General features: G+C 39.7%; 1 protein-coding gene across 1 annotated transcript in view; it reads left to right on the top strand.

Annotated features, from left to right (window-relative positions):
- The window catches only part of LOC310984129 (CUB and sushi domain-containing protein 1-like), a gene marked incomplete at both ends in the record, with an annotated part of 396452 nt that overhangs the window by 100369 nt on the left and 274466 nt on the right, over positions 1-21617 (top strand). The gene's annotated exons all lie outside the window — the stretch shown is intronic.

Genomic DNA, 21617 nt, shown 5'->3' with positions numbered 1-21617 from the left:
TTATAGGGGGGAAAACCACTGAAATGACATTTAGGCCATGAGTTGAGACCAAACTTGTGCTGAAGTGCATACTAATGAAATTATTTTGGGAGGGTTTACAGCTACGGGACACATCTGTCCTCGTCTGCAGCCTCCACTTCCACAGTAGCCAGTGGTACTATTTGTCATGGACCACCTCAAATTCCACTGGAGGAAATACATGAGAGTTTTTTTTTGTAAGTCAGTGCAGCCAGCAGTTGTTGACTTTATGATACAGTACCAAATGTAGACGACACTAGTCACTCGCTGAGATACCTGTCCACTGTGCTGCAGGATCTAGGATTTACTGACACATACAGTACCAGTCCCTTTCTGGATCCATCCGTGTTATTGTTGTTCAAAATTAGTCCATGGATTTCAATAAATATGTACACATTTTGGTTTTAGGTGAATACATTCCACCATTTACTCACATTTCACTGGGATATCTTCAAGTTTCCTTTGCACATGTTCATATAAGCCGTAAACAGAGGGAATGATGAAGTGAAAAATAAAAGCAGGTGTCTACATAATTTTTCCAAGGAGCAGTGTTTCTGTAGCATCTGGACACAGAACTGGTTTGGGAGGACGGGCAGAGACGGCAGGGGGACACACAGAGCTGTGAGGGAGGAGAAGGGGGCAGAGAAAGGTTATCAGTTAGCTGTTGTGTCTTTGTTGTAGAGAGATGGAGAGACAACAAAATCAAGAGAGCAATACAGGGAGAAAATAGAGACATGGAGAGGGAATGACAAGGCAAAAGGGTAAGGTTCATGCTGTGGTGTGTATCTGTGCGCTGAACGGAGAAAGGGGTCAGCTACCTTGTTCATTCAGCTCCATTGTACACAACAATACACGCATGTACACACACAATGGTAGACTAGTTGTAGTTTTTGCTTCATTGGTTGCTAACTTTAACATTATTTGTTAAAAATGTATTTTGCTGTCAAACACATTCTCTCATATTGCATCTCTTCCCTGTTACCTTTCTTTCTTTCTTTCTTTCTTTCTTTCTTTCTTTCTTTCTTTCTTTCTTTCTTTCTTTCTTTCTCTCTTCTTTCCCCTGTGCTCCCCTCTGAGCTCAGCTTCTGTTATTTTATGTTTTGGATACTTTAAGCTGCTAATAGTGTTTTTGTTTATTTATTCATGTATGTTTGCTGCAGTTTGACAATGGCAACGAGGGAAGGGATAATATATTGCCAAGGAAATCTCCAAAGATTTTAGGAAGTCAGAAATTTACATAGATTTTACATAAATTCATAGATTAAAATGCATGGAAGAAAAAAAAAACTGAGGTATGATCTGAGATTAAAGAAAAAGAAAAATGGGAAAGTCTGAAGGGGAATTATTGATTTTCAGCACTGCAGCTGTATCTGCAAAAAATAAAATAAGACGAACTTATAGAGGAGTAAAACATCCAGTGAAAGACCAAGTAATCAAAATATGACGGCGTCAGGCCTTTATGAGTGATGTTTCATTACTGTGTTTTTAATGCCGGGTCAACTGAACCTGTGTCTGACCATGAATTCACTGCAGAGAGCTGTGCTGCTCAAAGTGAAAATTTAAGCCACTGGTGTAAGAATGCAACAATGAACACACACACAGTGAATAATATGTAGTACTAATAGATCACAAAAAAATATATTTTTGTCACGGTTGATACTAACAGAGTTGTTTTCATTCTTTTTTTTTTTCCAAAATGATTTATGTTTAACATTGCTAGGGATTTAACCATTAATTGAGATCGTTATATACATGTAGTGCAGTAAGAACACACACAAAATAAAAAAAATAGATGAATAAATGTCCAACTAAAAGCCTCTACTGACTGCCTATTGAAAGAGGAAGAGAAATTTCATTGTGTAAGTAATGTTTACAAGTATCATCAACAAATACATTTACAACATAGCACACACATACACAAACACACACACACACGCGCAGGCACAAGCTGAGACTACCCCGGCTAACTGCAGAGCAAAAACCAGACTTTTCTGAGAAAAGTAGGCCAACACTAGATAACCAGGCAATGGAACTAATCCAGGACTACCGCTAGGGAAGGAGGGAGAGAAGTGAAGAGAGAGGGGTGTGGTGGGGGTTGAAGGTAGGACTGCTGGAGGAAGAAGAGACAGAAGCATGCAGAGAAAGAGACATAGGACCAGAGACTGACTGTAACACACACACACACACACACAGAGAGGGAAGATGCTAAAGCTAGTAGAACTAAGTCCCTGTGCGGTTGGTAGTTCTGTCTGTATGTCTGTCTGTGTCTTATTGTATTCTTGATAATTCTCTAAGATGCTTCGACTTGTCACCGGCACATCAGAAAGTTGAATGCAGTTTGATAAGAGTTGAACAGGGTTGGAGACTCAAAGAATGTGAATACACTTTTTTGATCACTCTTTCATCCTGTTGTTTATTCGTTTGTTTGAACTGAACGCTATGCGGCTGTGTGGCTGACTAGGTTTCAAGATGGTTATCTTTGTCCATGTGGACTAAACTGAATACTGCACAGGAGACTTGTGTTTTAATTATCAAACACTCCCCATGCCACAGCTTTGAAGAGTCTGGGATCAAAACCCAGTTTATTGTGGACAGACCAGTGTGTGGCCTAATTGTTTCACCACTACTTCTCTTTATAGTTGTATTTCTTTTTTTTCTTTTTTTTCTTTTTTTTTTTACTTTTTAACTCGGAAAAAAAAAGGGCCCCCCATCAATCAAAACCTAAATACGACCAGTTGTGAACTTAACAATCCTTTGTTTTTCCCTATAGCTTTTACCAAATAGGTCACACCTCAGAGTCTGAGGTAGCTGGGAGTTTTTTATCAGGAGAAAAATGAATGTGCATTGTTGTCGAGAATGAAAATGACCAGGAGGAGCTGTGGTCGCTGGAGCAGGCTGTGGACTGATGCTGAGTTCAGCTGTTGGGCCGGACTATAGGACTGATGAGAACATTTAGATCCGCAGACCCCCTGCCTCACCAAACACCTGTTACTGCTGAGACGCAGCAGGGGGTGAGGGGATACAGAAGGAGACATGAAGCAATAGAAGGAGGAAGTTACAGGTACACTGAAAGATAGGAGAGAGAGAGAGAGAGAGAGAGAGCTTATAGAGGAGACTGTGGGCCAGTTGCCAGATATCAAGCTGAGCTTTGCTTAAGTTGTCTGCAGGAATCGTGAATTTTGATCACCTGTGTCCACAGTGCATGCACACATGCACACATACACACATACACACACGCCACTCATTGACATAATGTATTCCCTAACTCCTTACTCTTGCTTTAATCACATTTGAATGCCTAACCTAACTCCACCTCTTACTCTAGTCTAAACCTAACATCAAGTCTCAACACTGAAAGAGCCATCTTTGCCCATGGGGATCTTAATTTTCGCCCCCACAGTGACACAAGTCCCCACGGGTCAGTGTGTATTCAGGTTAAGTCCCCACCAGGATGTAAAACCACACGCACGCACAAAAGCTTGAATGTCCCTGTCGGTGACATTGCTGTGAAACTGAATTCCAGTCACATTTACTCAGACATCTGCAGAAAGCGTTTAATTTACCGTGAATCCAGATTAGGCCTTGCCACAGAAGTTTCACTTCAGTGAAACATCTGAGTTCCTACTTCAGGTTGTTCACACATGGATAGAGCACTAAAGCAAAGTATACAAAAATAGAGTGAGAAAAATGCAGTGACAACAAGAAAAAAAGAAAGTTATGCGTAAAAAAAAAAAAAAAGAATAATAATAAAACTCCATGGGTTCCCAAAAGAGATCTGGCACCAAACAAAGGAAACAACACAGCACAGACATCAACAAAAATCAACATCACAATTCAAAGCACAGGCCTACTGGATACACTAATCTAAATGACATATGCACTGATGAATAGTTCACCATGAGCGTCGGCCACCCATAGTGATGTCATTCACTGTCTCTCAGGAAAATACAGTGTGACAATCCATGTGTAGTCTTCCTCATATGATATTCTCCTCCTATTTACGGGGGCTGGCAGGAAATTATCTCCTCGTACAGGAGGTGACAAACAAGGCTGAACGCAAACAACAATGCATCACCTCACGCTTCCATTCATAGCCACTAAAGAGTAAGTTCACTGAAACGGCTTGGAGGATGCAGACAGCTTCCTTCCTCTTGGCTACAGTACAATATTGTTAATAACAGTGAAAATGAGCTTGAAGATGAGGCAGTTGGTTCATGTATAAAAAAATAAATAGATAAAAAAAAGAGGTCCCTTATCACCTGATATCTAAAAAATCATCAAGTCATATTATAATTAGCTGTTGTTTCAATATACGGACCAAAAATTGCAAGTCTTCACCATTAAAGTCTTGAAAATTGTTAAAACTTAAAAAAGTGACCTATAACAGTTTAATTAGCGAACACTGAAACAGCTTTATGTAAAATCCCCGCCAGTCTTTGCTACTGGTTTGTGTGAAATGCATTCTGGGATACTGGCTGTATACTTCAGTGTGAATATCAGCTTGGTAATGGCATACACGTTTAAACTTTTAGTAGGTAAAGCAAGATCCTTGCTATATGTATATATACAAGAATAATTATAAGGCTATGGAAACCAACCAAATTTTATTTTATAGCGAATATACACTTATACAAATATGTTCATGGGAAGTATATTTTGATTTTGCCATTAAACCTTGACAATTATTACACACTGAACCTTTAAAAAGTTTTGGAGTAATTGTGATAGTTAACTACATGACTTGAGACTTGTTACGAGTGAGAATGGAGGCTCTCTGCCTTCCACGTCTCATGGCTGAAAACCAACTTTGCAACATCAGTGTAGTACCTGGCCTCCGCCCCGGTGTCCCAGCTCTTCTCTCTGCGCACTGCGACACAAACGTGCTCCGTAACCCACAATCTTTTGTTTATGACAGTTAAGGCTACACACGTAACATCGTATATGTTATATAATGTTATCCACCGCTCCATGGATTGATTTTTCGCTGGCTTCGTTGTAAACAAATGCACATGGCCAGGTGGAGGGTTAGCAAAACAGTGGAAAAGCGACTAGACTTGCATACGTAGTTCCTCTTTAAATTTTATCTCGTGTCTCCACACACCCAAAACCTATCTCTATGTTTTCTGCTGCCAGACTGAAACAAGGTAAACAAACCCACAATTTGTGGTTGCCGACCACCCAGAGATCCAGTATTTGATCTCACTGGTAGAAATGAGCACAACACAAACAAAAAACATCAGGTTTCATGGAGAAACATTAGTGGTTCCTTGGAGTTTCAGGTAGGTTTCTTGTTATTTGTTTGTCTGTTACTGCTGTGTTTTTAATTGCCTGGCTGTAGCTGCTGTCGATAGTTTTTGGGATTGGGATTAGAGCTGCAAGGGAAAAAGCAGAGCAGTACACCTCACTTCATTCACTATATTTATTAGTTTCCTGAATTATTGATTTTTTTTTTAAGTCCCCAATTTTTAATCAAAACAAACAGTAAAATCTGCATTAATTTTTCAACAGGTTAAACCCTCAAATAATGAGGCCTGCTCCTTCGTTACAGTCATGACTTTCTCTAACTGAGAATTTACCTCAATATTAATGACTCTTAAATGTTTCAATGCTTCGCTTCGTTTTGTTCGATGTGATTTTTTTGACAGTGCTACTTTTAATGGGCTGTCATCACATTCATATTTAATGTCACAGCTGTTGTCAAAGTTCAAAATGAGTGAAGTGATCCTTTAAACTCTGTAGCTGTAGCCATGCTACACTCTCCTCACCTCTCTCTTTTGTACATTTCACAGCCAGCACAAAGCATTGTGAAATATAATAACAGAATCAAAATGATTAATGTTATTAATTACACAGAAATAACTTTAACAAGTTAGATTTTGAAAATAAACCAAAACTAATGTTAAATAGAAAGGCAGCCTACATGTACAGTATACCATCCAATGAAATGATTGGTTCTGCTGCTACGAGTCATCCTCATTATAATATGCATGTGGCTGCTGTTGTGTAACATGCCTGTAGTCTGAATAAGCTGTTCTGTAGTAACCCCAAACAGTGACTGATTTTAAGCACATTATCACGGTTGTATCACGGCACATACTGTATGTCCACATGGAGATAGTGCTAAAGTATCACCTAAGATATGTTGATTAAAGGGATAGTTCACCCAAAATTCAAATTGCACTCATTACTCACCCTCAAGTCGACTAAGGGCTGGGAGAAGTTTCAGAGTTATCCGTGGCTTCTCTGAGTTACAGGGGGTCTTGGCGTAGCAGTGCATGTCCATATAACGGTTGCAAATGGATACCACTTTTCTACGTAACAAAAAGACACACACAAAAACATCCAAATACCTCCATGCTTCCGCTACAAACAAGCTTGAAATAGACGTATTAAATTTTTTTCGGAACAATTTCGCATTTCGGGGCTTCAATACAAGACGGACATTACATACGAGCAGCATGGAGGTATTTGGATGTTTTTTGGTGTGTCTTTTTGTTACGAAGAAAAGTGGTATCCATTTGCAACCGTTATATGGACATGCACTGCTACACCGAGACCCCCTGTAACTCAGAGAAGCGACGGATAACTCTGAAACTTCTCCCAGCCCTTAGTCGACATGAGGGTGAGTAGATAATGAGTGCAATTTGAATTTTTAAACTTTAAGACCCTGATTTTTAAACCCTGATTGTGAGAGGTTACAAGGAGCAGGTCTTATCTAACCCTGTACCCCTACAGCACAGATGTAGATTTATATTTTGCATTTCAAACCATCATACATCATAAAATGTAATGTGTGCAGGCATGTAGACATGCGGCCCCTGGCACTCTGTTCGACACTGGTTGACTGACTAACCGGCTGCCTGTCATTTTCAGCACATCTGAGCTGGCACTTATCCAGAAAATCTCCTGTTGTGTTTTCCCCCCTTCGGGCGTTTGCTGAGTGGTTATATAGAATCTACACTTCCTGAAAATACAGATGAAAAAAATGTTTGTTTGTTTCAGACACATCAAGGTGGAAAGGCTTGCTGGTAAAAAGCCAGAGTTTGAAATGCCTCCAAAAGAATCTTTTTTTTTTTTTTTTTTTCACACAGATACATCAAAGTAGAGAGAGGAGAGCGCTTTGATATCAGAGGCAAAAACCAAATGATGCTCTCCACTTTCTAGCTTTCCGTTTTATTCATACATTGGGAAATAACAGTTTTTTTCATGCTTCACACTTTAAAACTTTTAGCTAAATGGCCAACCAAAAGTAGCTACCAGATCTAAAAAAATAAAGAAGGATTTTATTTTTCCAAATATGAAAATGTAGACTAAAGAAACGTCTTTCACCGTGGTCAATTTTTAACATTTTTTTTATGATTGTTGTTTTTTTTTTGTCTTTTACTCATTAAAAAACTTTGCAGGCAGGGTTTTTGTGATTTTTTACCCCCTGTATCTCATTTCCTATAGAGACAGAGGTGCTGGTTTTATTCATGTGTTGCTAACAGACAGAAAAAAACATGATGAGACGGAGCAGTGTTTGTTTCCTTCCATCCATCTCTCCAGCTCCTCTCCATTGTTTTGCTATACGACTCTTCTGTTAACCTCCCTTCTGACTTCCTGTATCTCTGTCTGCCTCCCCACTGTGGGTTCACCAGAAAAAAAAATGCTACTTTATTTTCAGTTTTACTCATACACTATTTCACCCACTCCTCATTTCATTTTTAGTCTTTCTCTCTTTCATTTGTTCAGTTTTTCTCTCCATTCCTGCATCGTTTTCTGCCTCCCACTGTGGTTTTCCACCAGCAGCTTTTTCCCTGATTGGAAACTTTTTCTCGTTTCACACACACATGAGCATGCAGATAAACAAGTGCTTCCACACAGTGCAGTTGGACTACAGGGATGCAAGAAAGAGGTTTTTCACAATGAGAGTGGGAGCTTGGGAAATAACAAAAACAACTGGGAAAAAATTCAGCATCTGAATATAAGACCGACTTGCGATGTTATTACACCAGCTGCGATTCCCATCAACATACTGAGTTTCCTACCCATGAGAACTCAGTAGTCATTACTTCGTAGTTATTACCACTATTTTCTTTTTAAATCTTGCATGCTCTCCGAATGACTTTTCCTACAGTAAACTAAACAGAATCCATACTACAGAATTTGTGGTTTTGAGAGAGAGGAGATATTCTCTAAAACATTTGCTCTGTTATTCTGACAGTTCTGCTTTTTTATTTTACAAACATGTTCCAGACCAGAATTCCCTAAATCTTGGCAGAGCACCAAGATTTGGGGAATTCTGGTCTGGAACATGTTTGTTTTGGCACAGGGACTGGAGGTGGTCGACACACTTCAGAAACATCCACGTTATCTTATTTACGTGCTGGGTTGGTCAGCCAGACATGCATGCAACCACAACTGGCCTGTCTTTTGGTGAGAATTGGGGAGATGTAAGAAACCTGTGGCTGCGAATCTTCACTGCAATGCTGTGTGCAGATACTGATGCCGTGGGTGACAGCCAGTGAATGCATCCAGTGTGTTGACTGGTCGCTCTTAAACAATGTCTCGTGTGGTTATCTCACTCATATTACATTTGGAGGATGCAATGTGTGGGTGTGGTTGATTTGATACAATCTGAAAAGTGCTGAAGCAGTGGGACTGTAGACGTGCAGCAAAATGTATCCCAGCCTTAAAATAGCTTACCTATATAACATTTTTAGCAAATTCAACTTTTGCTCTACTGTATATCACGTGACTCCTCAAGGTTTCTTTTCAAAGTTACTCTGAGGAGACCTTTTTTCAAAGGGATTAATTTTCATCCATCTGGCTCAATGCTCGTACATCATGTTGCCTCAAACTCCTTCACAGATAGGATAAACAACCAGGCTTGATTGTCATGAACAAAGTTTGATTTGATATTATTTTTCTGCCTTTCACATTTTTGTTTCCTATGAAGGTTCAATTCTTAGATATTGTCATATTTATTAATGTTTGGGGACCGTGGAGGACAACATGGTGGGAGTATTTAAATGTCAACTGTGCTTATGTGGGCTGCCAGTATTGTGGATAATTGGAAGGCTGATTTGTGCGGTTGCTACTGTACTGTTGTGTGTGAGTGTATGTGTCCACACTTGTGCGTGTGAGTAGGTGTTGAAGTTGTGTTGTTTGTTGTGTTTTTTTTTCTCTCTGCTAATTTGTGAGGTTTTCTTAAAAAGATACCATGTTAATTATAGTAGGGCATGATGAGTTCAGCTCAACATTTGTTTTTCCAGTTTTTAACCATCCTGATTGTATATGTGCACATTTTAACAACGCACACACTTGAAGAATACATAGACAAATACACAACAATGCTGTCCACTACCTGCTCACATCTGAAGAGTAGAAAAAAATATATATCTGGTAGGATTTAGCATGTATTTGTGAAAAATCTCAGTGCTGGAGAAAGTGTACTTACCTGTAAGAGGACTTTATCTTCACTTCCGTGACTTGAACTAAATAATCTCACCAGTGGACATACATCAAACTACTCACAGAGACATGAAAAGGCATCCATGAGTTTGTCTCTCTTTGAGTTTGCAAAAAAATATATAAAAAATTGTACAGTTTCCCAAAAAACCTGAACTAAGTCTTATATCAGCCAATGACTCAGCATGCTTTGCATATTTTAGCCCTGTAGCCAATTGCGGCACAGCACAGCACCTGGCCTGATTTTGAATTCATAATAACTTTTTTTTTCTCCCCGCTGTGGACCACAAGGTTACTATAGCAACCGAAGGCTAGATGTGATGGGAGACTGACAGCTGGCAGATTAGTGTCAGAGCGATTTGCCACTAAGACACACCTAGAATCACAGTTTTCCCTCACGCCTCACATCGTGTGTATTTTGTATTTCAAAAGTTTCTAAAGAATCTCTCTTCCTTGCCGTCCTCTCCCTCTGCCTCTTTTACCCCGTTAGCGCAGAATTCATATCATGAAACTGACTTTGGAGTTTACAGAACAAATGTTTACGTTTCAATCCGATTTAAATTTCAAAGAAATTTGGGCCAGTTTCCTTGGAAAAGGGAGGAGGAGCGGGAACGGAGAAAAGAGCAGGAGAATGGAAATAAGAGGACTGAGGGATTCAGAAGAGACAACAAAAGAGAAGAGATGATGAGGTAAAAAGAGAGAAACATTGTGGTGTGTTAAACACTGAGATTTTTAAAATGGAAAATGTCACATAAATGCACACAGAGTGAAAAATGAGTCAGAAAGATGTCTTTAGGGAATACTGATTTCTACTTCATGAATATGGAAATATTGCTTATAATATTGTGTATACCCCCACTTATTCTGGCATGACAGTATAGTGTGCATGTGAGTGGGTGTGCGTGTGTGTGTGTGTGTGTGTGTGTGTGAGAAAAGACGGAAATATATGAGAGAGGGCATTAGAGAGAGGGCAACTGACAGATGGCTGACTGAAGAAAGATAATGTCAAGTATAGTGATGGAAAGAGAAGACAGAGAGAATAATAAGAGGGCGAGGAAAAGCTCACTGTGTTCTCAAAAAACAAACTGGGTCTTGAAAAAATATTTTGAGGACATGATGGGCCATAACAAGACTTTCGGTATTTCCCCCTGTTGCTCTGAAGTGTCTCTGCCTGAGACGCTTTAATGAGAGAGAAATGAGCTGAGAGAGGACAGATGAACACAGGTGTTACTTACCAGTCTTAAGCACCATTAAGCATCTTTTTGAGTATTTTTTAATTGGCATGCTTGATCTTATTTTGCTTGAAAATTAAAAACAGGTACATTTCACATTAAGTATCTGGGTTTAGATTTGGATTAGGACCAGGATTAAGAGAAAAACATTTTGTTTTGATGTTCACTTGTACTTGTGTGAAATTTCTTAGTGACGGTGGCGTGAAAAACTGTTTAAGTAAAGGCCTGTAGTAAGCTAACCTCTCTCTAAAGAATGGCACTTATAATATTAATAATATTATATGTACAGTATGTATATGATCAGATTCTGAAAACCACATGTAATGATTCCTTCACCACAAGCGCCTTTTTCATTTTCCGTAATATAGGTGTGTTATAATGGGAATGTGAACGTCTGTCGCCCAAACAAAGACCTTCGGTAGCTCTTTTTTAGATTTTCCGTCTTAAATATGGAAGTATATATTTAGCTTTAGGTTTCAGATAAAGATTATCAAATAAGTGTGAAAGTGAGGTACAGTATATTGTGGTGAGAGCGGTGCGTGTGTGTGGAGTCTGGTCCCATCTGCTGAATAACAAAAAGCACAAACTGTCACTTTACAGCTCTCACTCAGTCAAAAAATGTGTGAGAGCACTCCTTCTCTCTCTATGCCTTGATTCTCTATGCCGATTCATTTGTCACACTCTCCTTTTTTTCTGATTTTATCTCTTTATCTTGCCTGCCTGAACCTGTCCCTGGCCGCATGTATTTAGAAAAAGGAAAAAAGGAAAGGACGCTACTGAATGTCGGAGACGATGGAAAGGAGAAGAGAAAATGGCAGTATGGTGATGATGACAGGAGTGAGACAAGGAAAGAGAGAGCAAAAGAAAAGGAGAAGAGGGCAAGAGAGATGATACAAGGGGAGAGACAAACTACGAGTGTGTGAAGTTGAATAAAGGGGAAGCAAGTGCAGATGATTTGAGGAGATGTTGGAGAGTGGAAAGACTATTTGATCCATTGATTCCCCATAGCTCTGCTGATAAAATGTGATCAAATCTGAACATAATCCGATGGATTCTGTTGCTAAAAACACAGATTCATGCGATAGGTAAAGAAAACGGGGGAAAGAGCAGTGAGAAAGCAAGATAGATAGATGGATAGATAGATGCTTAATTGGCTTTTCCCTTGTTTCTGTTATCTATCAGTGTTAAATGTTAGAAGCTGTGCGTAGGATCTGACCGCCTGAGTCATTTTTAAGGTCTGAACGCCTGAATCATGATAACACTGACTAATGTTGAGTCGTTGTCAGGATCCAAGCAGAGCTGATTTCTCATAGCAGCCATCACCACAGCTTGACACACAGTCATTTTACCAGGGTCTATTGTGTGTTCAGGTTTTTGTCATTTTAGCAGTGGATTACTTTGAGTACTACTGTATGAAGGGGTAATAAGGAAGTCTTTTACTTCCCGCCAACATAAAAATAACTTATTATTCTCTTCAACTGGGGCTGAGATTGTTGCCTTTCAAAGCCCAGCCCTGCCCCTTCTTTTGTTTTAGCACATACTCCTGACACACTTTGAGGACACCATCTGTGACCTCAGCCACCTCCACACTTAACTCTTACCTGGTGCTAACTTGTTTTGAAGAGTTAATGAAGCTTGCTGGCATGTTTTAAGACAAACAGCATGAAGGTCTGTGTGTGTGTGTTTTTCTTTTTTTTTAAAGGAAAACTGTGTTTTTATAATTACTCCTCCTTATTCTCTCTCTGCCATTGCAGGCAAATGTGAAAACAGCCTTCTCATATTATACTTTTCACATACATCATTCTGCACAGTGAGGGTCAGACATCCAAGCAACAAAAAGGAAAACACATTTTTGAGTGGGAGGCGGTTTTAAAACAGTCTGTGTCTGCCTCTGCTCAATGCTAAAGAAAATGACATAATAAAATCCACAGTGACAACGTTATATCCTTGCATGTAAAGGATTGTATGAATCCAAATCTCCAATAATTGGGAATTTAAGCCTCACGAGACACAGGCATCTCTCCTGCCCAGCTTCCCTCTCTCGGTTGGACAGCACAGTGAAGGATTACAGCAGCAACAGAAGGGTGGCAATCAATCAAACAAGGATGAGTAAGGATGTGAAGGAGGGGGAATTCTCTCATGTCAGTCATGTTTTATACCGCAGAGAATGAGCTCAGCAAGAAACCGCGTGTTTTACTTTGGCGCTAATTGAACTGTTTTTATTTTTATTCAACTGGTAATACTGTATCACTAATTTGGTGAAATTATTTATATAAGGTAGTATTTTTTACTCAGTACGTAAATATGCATATACATTATCATTAACTCCTGTGTTATGATTACCAAATACATCCTTATAAGAGAACGTGTGTGTGTGTTTATGTGAGAGAGAGTTAGAGCGAGAGAGCAAGTTTGAAAACATCCTCAGTCTTTAATTTCTAATCTGCAGCATAATGAACAGCCAAACAATAAAACACTACAGTAAATGCAACGGAATCAAAGCAGACTGTACATGCAGGAAGCACATGCAATGATGTATGACTGTTGATTCAGTCAGTAATATTATTCTCGAGATCGTATGCAGACCCATTAAAACAGCTATAAATGGCCGAATGGATACCCTCCCCCCAACAAGTATAATAGCAAAAATGAGATAATGGTGTAAACGGTGCTCTAATTAAGGACAAGGAGCTCTGTTCTGAATTCTCACTTATCATTGGAGGCATGGAGACAGTAGCTGTAGTTACAGTGAGGGGAAAAGTCAGTGTTTCACTATTATGGTAGAATATCGCTGTCGCTGGTTTTACTCATTTCCAGTTGTCAGTTGTACTGGTGAGCTTGTACAACTAAACACAAGCCAGAGTCCCGGTTTGAGTTCAGTGTTGCAGCTGGGTCATAGAGTTTGGTCAGATGATGAGCTGCACATTAACTTCGTCTTGTTGTGTGTACGTCTGCGTGTGTGCGAGAGGGAGAGTGTATATGCATGTGTGTAACGTATGTGTATATGCTTGAGTGCATTGAGGTGTGTGTGTGTGTGTGTGTGTGTGTGTGTGTGTGTGTGTGTGTGTGTGTGTGTGTGTGTGTGTGTGTGTGTGTGTGTGTGTGTGTGTGTGTGTGTGAAGGTGCCCTTCCCTCAGGCCTGTGGGTGTATGTGACTGTAGAAGCTTTTAATGTTCACACCTTGTCAGAAATCTTTCAGTTACCGCACTGATGTGACGCACGCACACACACACACACACACACACACATGCAAGCATATAGAGGACACATGTCATGGGCTACTAAACAAAACCTGACAGAGAGAGGAGGGGGGGAATGAGATGGGGAGAGAGAGGGTGTAGAAAAGGAAATGAAGGAGGAGGAGGAGGGGGTGGGGGGTCCTCCTAATTCTCGCTTCCTCTCTCTAATCCGCCCCTTCTCTCCTTTTCTCCCCTTCTCTCTCTCACTGTCTCTCAGAAGCATAGAGAATCAGTTTTAATGGTTTGTCAAATAATGCTTTTCTCCCCCACAGTGGATTGGTGATGCAGTGTTTGTGTTAGGGGTGTGTGTGCGTGCGTGTATGTAAGTATGTGTTTGTGTGTGTGTGCACGCGCATGCATGAGTGTTTGTATGTGTGTGTTTTAAAGGGAAGCTTGCCCTACTTTAGCCCAGTGGTTTTCTCTGTTGATATTGCCCATAGCGCCGGATTATACGCTTTTCAATGTGGTCAAACACACACATTCACACGCACAAAACAATACACACACTCACTACACATACACTCAGAAAACAATGCAAACACGCGAAACCCACACACACACACACACACACACCAGAGAGGGTAATGTATGTACTGTATATCTAATACATACATGTCCAGACTGTGTGTCATGATATGCATTACATACATGTTAATGTTTGCTCACTAATAGTATTTAAATTAGGCCACTTGAAGTGTCTGTGTTGGGTAATGATGTGTATGTGTGCTGGTTAATGTGACGTGGTCTTGTCTTATTACATTTTATGATATTATATGTGATAATAATATTTCATTACAAATGGAGCAGTATGTGTGTTTGTGTGTGCGTCATAGCATGTCTGCATTAATAATTTCTTATGTCAATACCTGTGTTCACACTATTCTGCTTCACTAGTTTTGCGTGAGAATGTGTGTGTGCTTGTGACTTTGTGTATTTGAAGATGCGTATCTGAAAGCACGGCCCCTCTGACCCCACGTCCCTCATGGGAATAAAGCAAATTAGCAGCCGTGCTTAACGGTGTCCTCTCCTATAATAGTGAAAGTGTTACCTATGACAATTCCAGCGTTGAAGCAAAAATTAAGATGCAGCACTGAAACAAACAACAAGTAAAAAATCAATGAGTGGGAGTTATCATCACCACCACAACAACAAAAGCTGCTAATTTCTCAAGAAAAATGCAAATTCTCCTCACAGAAATCATCATCCAATGTGTATGTGCACTGAATATGGTGACAAAAGGTCTCCACATAAAACCAACACAATTTCATGTTGGCCCTCACATCGTGACAACATGCACACAAAGTGCACACTTCAGGACCATGGACAGTAAACAGTGATCGTGGAGTTTGAAACACCACTACAAACAAGCAGTATTGTTAATAAGATAAAAACATTATTATTAGATTGGTACTTTTCCAAACTAAACCTGAACATATACAGTAAGTGGCACTAGTGATTCAGATTTTAAATAAAGTACCCTTTAATGTATAACTACAAAACAGTGTGCAATGCATCATCCTGACCTTTGAGGTTAAGTGGTTGCAGTCTGTGTCGTGCAACTCACAATTTCCCTTCAAAGTCATCACAAATTCCTTCTCCATGGACATTAAGGCGGAATTTGATTGTCAGGCCCGTGTCGCTCGTCTAAGTTTTTGCATGCTTCAGCAAAAAGAATGGTCTCTTCACAGAGGACACGGCTTGTCAGGACAAGGCATGTGAGAGTGAGCTGGACTTTTACCTGTAAATGTAGACATGCTGTACATAATGGTGAAGACTGAGCTGGTATCTTCTCCAGCTCCAGTGTTAGGTAAATAGTCACTGTAATGCCTACACCGTCATGGGCCCAGAAAGGACACGAACAACAGCTTTTTGTGGTCACTAAAGCAACTGTTTGTTCAGGATCATTTTGTTTTGATGTTAACTGTCAAATGAAAATTAACCAGACCTGATGACTATTAGTATATTATTTTTGAGAATATCTTTGGCCCCGCTCTGTTGGACCCATGGGGCCCTGACACTTCTTGCTGCGTGCATTGTCTACTTTGTTCTCAAAGCTAGTTATAGCAAATCTGTGGTGAGAGTATAAGAGTGTGAAATGTGTGTCTATGTCACACTAAAGATTACTATGCTGCTGCGGGTTTCAGAAAAAAAAACTGTGTGACCATGTTAATTCAAGTCCACGGGTTTGAGGGACTATCAAATGCCAAAACAATGTGCAGTGGTTGTAGTACTATTAAATACATCTTCAACAATGGAACACTGCAGCAATCTGTCTAGTCTCAGCCTAAATTATTGCAAGGCAAACAGATGAATACATTTGGGTTGGTGTTACACAGTACTTTAGTTCTGCATTTTATCCAATATGCAGCCTTACGCCAAAAATATCTGGACAGTTATTATTATTTTCTTTAGAACATCTGTACTTTTTTCTTCTTTAGAACAGTTATAATAGTATATAATTTATCATTGGCTCTTCATTGCTACAAAATAAACAAATAAACTAAGTGCTGATACACAATTGTTGGCAGTTATTCTGTTACAGCCATGGGAGATGCATCTCCATAATCCTGATTATTTAATCACAATCTTTCTATCTTTGTTTTTTTGTTTTGTTTTGTTTTTTTTCTAATGGGTAAGCAGATTTGCCAAGAGCCCCTATGTCTGGCTTATATCCATAACTCACATTCACAACTTTTTGCTTTTTTTGGTTTTGTTCCAAGTGTCCCACATTACAGATGGAAAAGAGCCAATGTCAGGCTTTGGGCCAGTTTTCATTTTAGTTTTCCACCATTGCAACGTGCACCAGTAGTTTGTATACACACAATACATGAGTTTGATAGAGTTTCGGAGATGGATAGACTCTTCAATATCATTTGGTTTCTATTGTTTCCTTCTTGCCCTTCATTACATTGTATACAGTAAAGAACTGGTTGGAAATGAGGGAAATGTTACAATTACATGGTCAGCAATTTAAATCTCAGTGTCCTCATGACTCACTAAATCAACTATATTCTTTTCTTTTTTCTTTTTTAACCAGAAAGTGAAAGTACTTTAGTCCCAAGGACCCAGAGTGTTGGCTCAAAGCCAGCAGCCTGCATACCCACAAACACTCGCTGATGCTGCTGCCGCCAGGCACAATGGGCTTTTCTAAAGTGCAGTTAAACCTCTGTTGGCACATTTGAACTTGGTATGCCTTCAGATTATGATAAGTGAAAATTCCACAGTTTTGTTTAGGGTTGTGGAGTATTTGCCATGGACCCTGTTGCTTTGCAGGTCAAGGATGAACTTTCGTTCCAAGCAAAAGCATTTTATTTCTTGTGATGGCTGATCAAAATATCTTGGTCAACAGCAGGGTTCATATCGGACAAATGGTAACTGGAAGCGGCTCCTCTGTTTATGGTCCACTGACTATATGCTCTCCCTTAACTTCCCATCAAGTAGCAAATCAGTGCTTTCATCACATGGGAACCCCTTCACAACCTCATTGTTTCAACCTGAGATCCCCATTCAATAAAACATCATCTTGTTAAAGTCCACTTGAAGCAACCAGTGACCCATGTTGGTGCCAGATTCACAGTTAGAAAAACACCGGTCTAAGACCAATTGAGATGTGGCTTGATGCCAGCTCCCTACTCACAATATCCTGCTGTCCTGCTTGTGTTCCTTAACACAGCTCAGACAAATTGGTCCCTCTGGGACTTTGTGAGTTTTCTTTTTGGGACCTATTGTGACCTAAAATCATGGTGACTTTTTTTCCCCCCAAATAATAAAAATGCAATGCGATTTGCATATTGTGATATGATCATAATAATTGAAAATAGAATAAATTGCACATCAAGGAAGAACAAAAAAAGATACCGAGGCAGAATTTAAGCGGGGATGTGATTTGTACCAAATGTATGTATGACAAGAAAGACTAATACAGTATATGATGATTTCCTGCATTAGCATACTGCAAATCACAGCTACTGGAAATACTTGATGATGTGAATTTTCTGACAAGTAAGTTTGAAGCAAAGTAAATGCTGCTGTCATGCTCCACTCTAGATAAATGTACCTTCAACTCATTGTCAGCACAGCAAACATTCGATAAAAGGCTAGTTTTGCAACCATCTTTCAAGATTTTGAAGAATATAGTTTGATGTAAAATATCCACATTTGATTTTGACCTTGACTTTAACACTGTCATAATGCAGGCTAATAGAAAACCCTAATGGAAAGTGCCCATCCTTGTTTGTGAGATGAAAAAAACCCACATCAAAATACTGTAGATTGTCCTCTTCATTATCTCCAATTTCAATAATAGCTTTTCTGGTGATCTTGACAGTTAGTGTGTGGAGACATTTTACGATTGATTAGTGTGTTGTTTATTTTAAACTGTTTCAGTTTCACACCTGTGTGCACACGTTAGCTTACACAAACACACACAGACCTCTGCAGAGAATCATGCTCTGGTAGAGAGACAGCCTGACAGTCCCTGTCGGGGTGGGTGGGGTTCCTGGTTGAATATGAGGGGAAGGCACAGCAAGGTGTCGCTTGAGGACACCGGAGAACCAGTGGGGTTCTTGCCCTCGTATTGCACACATCAAATGCCACCCATTGTCAACAAGCCCTTTAGCAAGGCACTCAGCTCCTCACAACGCTGCAGTGGTGCCACATCTGTGTGAGTTGTTGTGTGCCTCTCACTTCCTGTGTTTTTCTCCCGTTGGTGAGGATGACTGTATCTCAGTGGGTAGCACGCACTCTTAAGAGGCAAAGCATCTGTAATTCCTCTTCAGAGTAAGTTTGTAAGTCTGTTTGTCAGCTTCTCTTCTCTTCTCTTCTCTTCTCTTCTCTTCTCTTCTCTTCTCTTCTCTTCTCTTCTCTTCTCTCCTCGTCCCTTCCAAAAACAAATACAAGAAACAACATTAAACATCTCAGTAATACTTTTAAAACCAGTCTTTAAAAGTACTATTTAACAATGTTAGCTTAAGGCTACAGTGGCTAGCCTTGGGTAGACTGTCAAATTGTTCCATAGCCAGCGGTCTGCAATTAAGCCAGGGAACCAATTATCCATAAATACAACTTAATATCTTCTTTAACTGCTCCACATAATGTGGGTATAAAATAAGACACTTACCTCGTTATTTTGTTTTTCAAATTGTCACTGTTGGCTTTAAACCTCATTTCCAAAACGCCAACCGCCTCGTGTTTAATTTAGGCTCTGTGCGTTTGGAAAAAAAAATCATCCAGTGGGGTTTGAAAGTTGGAGTTACAAGGATTTCAGATGACTGAAGTATTATGTATAAGTGTTAAAACACAGAAAAAAGAAAAAAAAAAGAAAAATGCCTGTCTTGCCTTAGGGTGTAGCCTACTCTTTTTTTCTACTTAAGCAGTGCATGGAGGAAAAAAAAAAAAGCTCTGGCTGTTTCGGGTATCACTGTCTGGCCTCACAAAATTCCCCAAATTCACAGCCGTGTTGTCAGAGATTTACACCACCACTGTTTTACCCTCTTTATACTGTCTACAGCCTGTACAGAAAACACTGCCAGCCAAGCCTATAATTTAACCCAAATCTCCCCAAAAAAATCCTACATAATAACACTGTCTGTGCCTTCATCCTATTTTCTGCCACTTTTCTGCTGTTTTATGTTACAAAACATCTTCCCTGCTAAAAGAGTCTGGTTGATTGTTGTTTTTTAGCATGTTAACCTTCTCAACATTTCTTCCATCAAATGTTCACTACATTTCTTTCTTTCCTTTTCCATCACTCTCTCTCTGTCATTTTCCCCCTTAACAAACACTCCTTTTCTATCCACTTTACCCCGAGCTGTGCTGTCACTGATAGACTAGTGTTCGCCCAGACAGAGTAAAAAAAAAAAAGAGAGAAAAAATGGATTACACTCCACGAATGACGGGTTGGAACAAATTGTTTCAGCCAGGGACATACATCTACTGTACAAGTGTAAGGTGTATCTTGTGTTGGCAAGAAGAAGCCAAATGCTCTGCAAGACTGTGGTGGAAAATAGTAATATTTGTTTTATGGGTTTACATTGGTCTCGTCTCTGGTTTGTGTGTGACAGGTTGTTTTTCTAGATGTCACAGCCAGTAGATATATGAGGAACCAAAGATAGAAATTACTGCTATCTCTCAGAATAGTCAACTTTCCTGCGAAGAAGAAAGGAGTCTTGTTTTCCCATTGGACACCAATGTTGTTTTACATCAGATGAATGGGTTTTATCTAAAGGTCACAGATTTTACAGGGTGCATATGATAAAATTCAAGCTCCAGTTTTACAATGGTAGCACAGTGTTGTGATTCACCATCAAAGTTACATTAGAAAGTGAGGCTGAGTCATATTTTGTTTAGGAGCTGGGGTGCTTACAATGTATAAAAATCAAAGTCCACAGCCTAGAAAGAATATATTTTTTAGGTTTTGAGAGCACCCTGCTGCAGTCATGGTGAGTCACTGGAAAGTTTTGCTTTGACATGAGTAGTTGAAATATGATCTTTTTTTTTTCCACTTCATTTTGCCCCATCACAGCCATCTATTGTTCCTGCTTCACCAGAGCAGTTGGAGGTCAAGCGCCTCAGTGAAACACATTAAACGGTCACTAAATATGTCTTTTCTTCACTTGCTCTGTCAGGATTTTCCCTGATGTCTGGGAGATTTTAAAGCTATAATTGTTTTGTTTCTTTCCCCTTAACTGTGAGGTGTTAAAATTCCCAGACTGCCAACATCGGTCTTGATTAGGTGTTAGCACTGATCAATATCAACATGAATCCTTGAAAAAGACAAGCAATCAACATTTAAATATCAATAGTTCAGTCCTGCAGTAATTTAGTGTACTGTATTCAAACAAATGAAGACCACCAGCCTCTTATCAAATCTACTATTCATAAAATAAGTTAAGCCACCTGTATTGCTTTATGACAAATTGAGAGTAAGGACAAAGGTTTTTTCCTACTAAGTAATACATTTATTCACATAACATACTCCTCACACTGCAAATTATAGCTCTAAAACACTTCTAATCATGATGTGTTCTTCAGCCGTCAGTATCACATCACTCAACAAACTCCCAAAGCATTTGAAAGCCTCACTTTAAGTCTACCTTCTCCTCAGGAGAGTAGTTGCCACCGCCATTCCCCACTCCCTCCCTGGTTATTTCATGTTTGGAGAGATGACATTAGAGCGTATAGATGTCAAACAAAACATCAGGTCTGTGTACTCTGCATATATCTTTAATACAATGGTTGACTTACAGTGAGCTTCAGAAAGCTGTTTGAACCAACACAAAAAATGTGAAGGTTTTTGAAATTTTCTACTTAGTGAACGACTGCAAGGGCATGCTGAAGGTTGTCAGGCTTTGATCTACATGCGTACATTTTCAGATAAGGAGGGACATTACGTTAGCCTGACAAGCCAGACTATATCATTAACATGTATAGTCTGGCAACGACCGGTAGACCTCGGCTCAATCCAGGGGCCGGGATGAAGGCTGTCTTTCAAACTGCCTCTGCACGCAATAGGGTAGCGCTACGACTAATCAGAGCAAAGAGCAGGATGACGTTAGCCTGACAAGCCAATTAAAATGTATGTCGCCATCGCGTTAAGCCCGCCCAACGACTCTCTAAACAGATAGAGCGCTGTGATTGGTGTTCGAGACGGTGTTCGAGACTCAAAAAGTTCCTATGG

This window comes from Trachurus trachurus, assembly GCF_905171665.1.
Source record: "Trachurus trachurus genome assembly, chromosome: 3".
Taxonomy (NCBI): Eukaryota; Metazoa; Chordata; class Actinopteri; order Carangiformes; family Carangidae; genus Trachurus; species Trachurus trachurus.
Note: the sequence above shows the minus strand (reverse complement) of the source record. Positions and strands in the feature narration are given on the sequence as shown.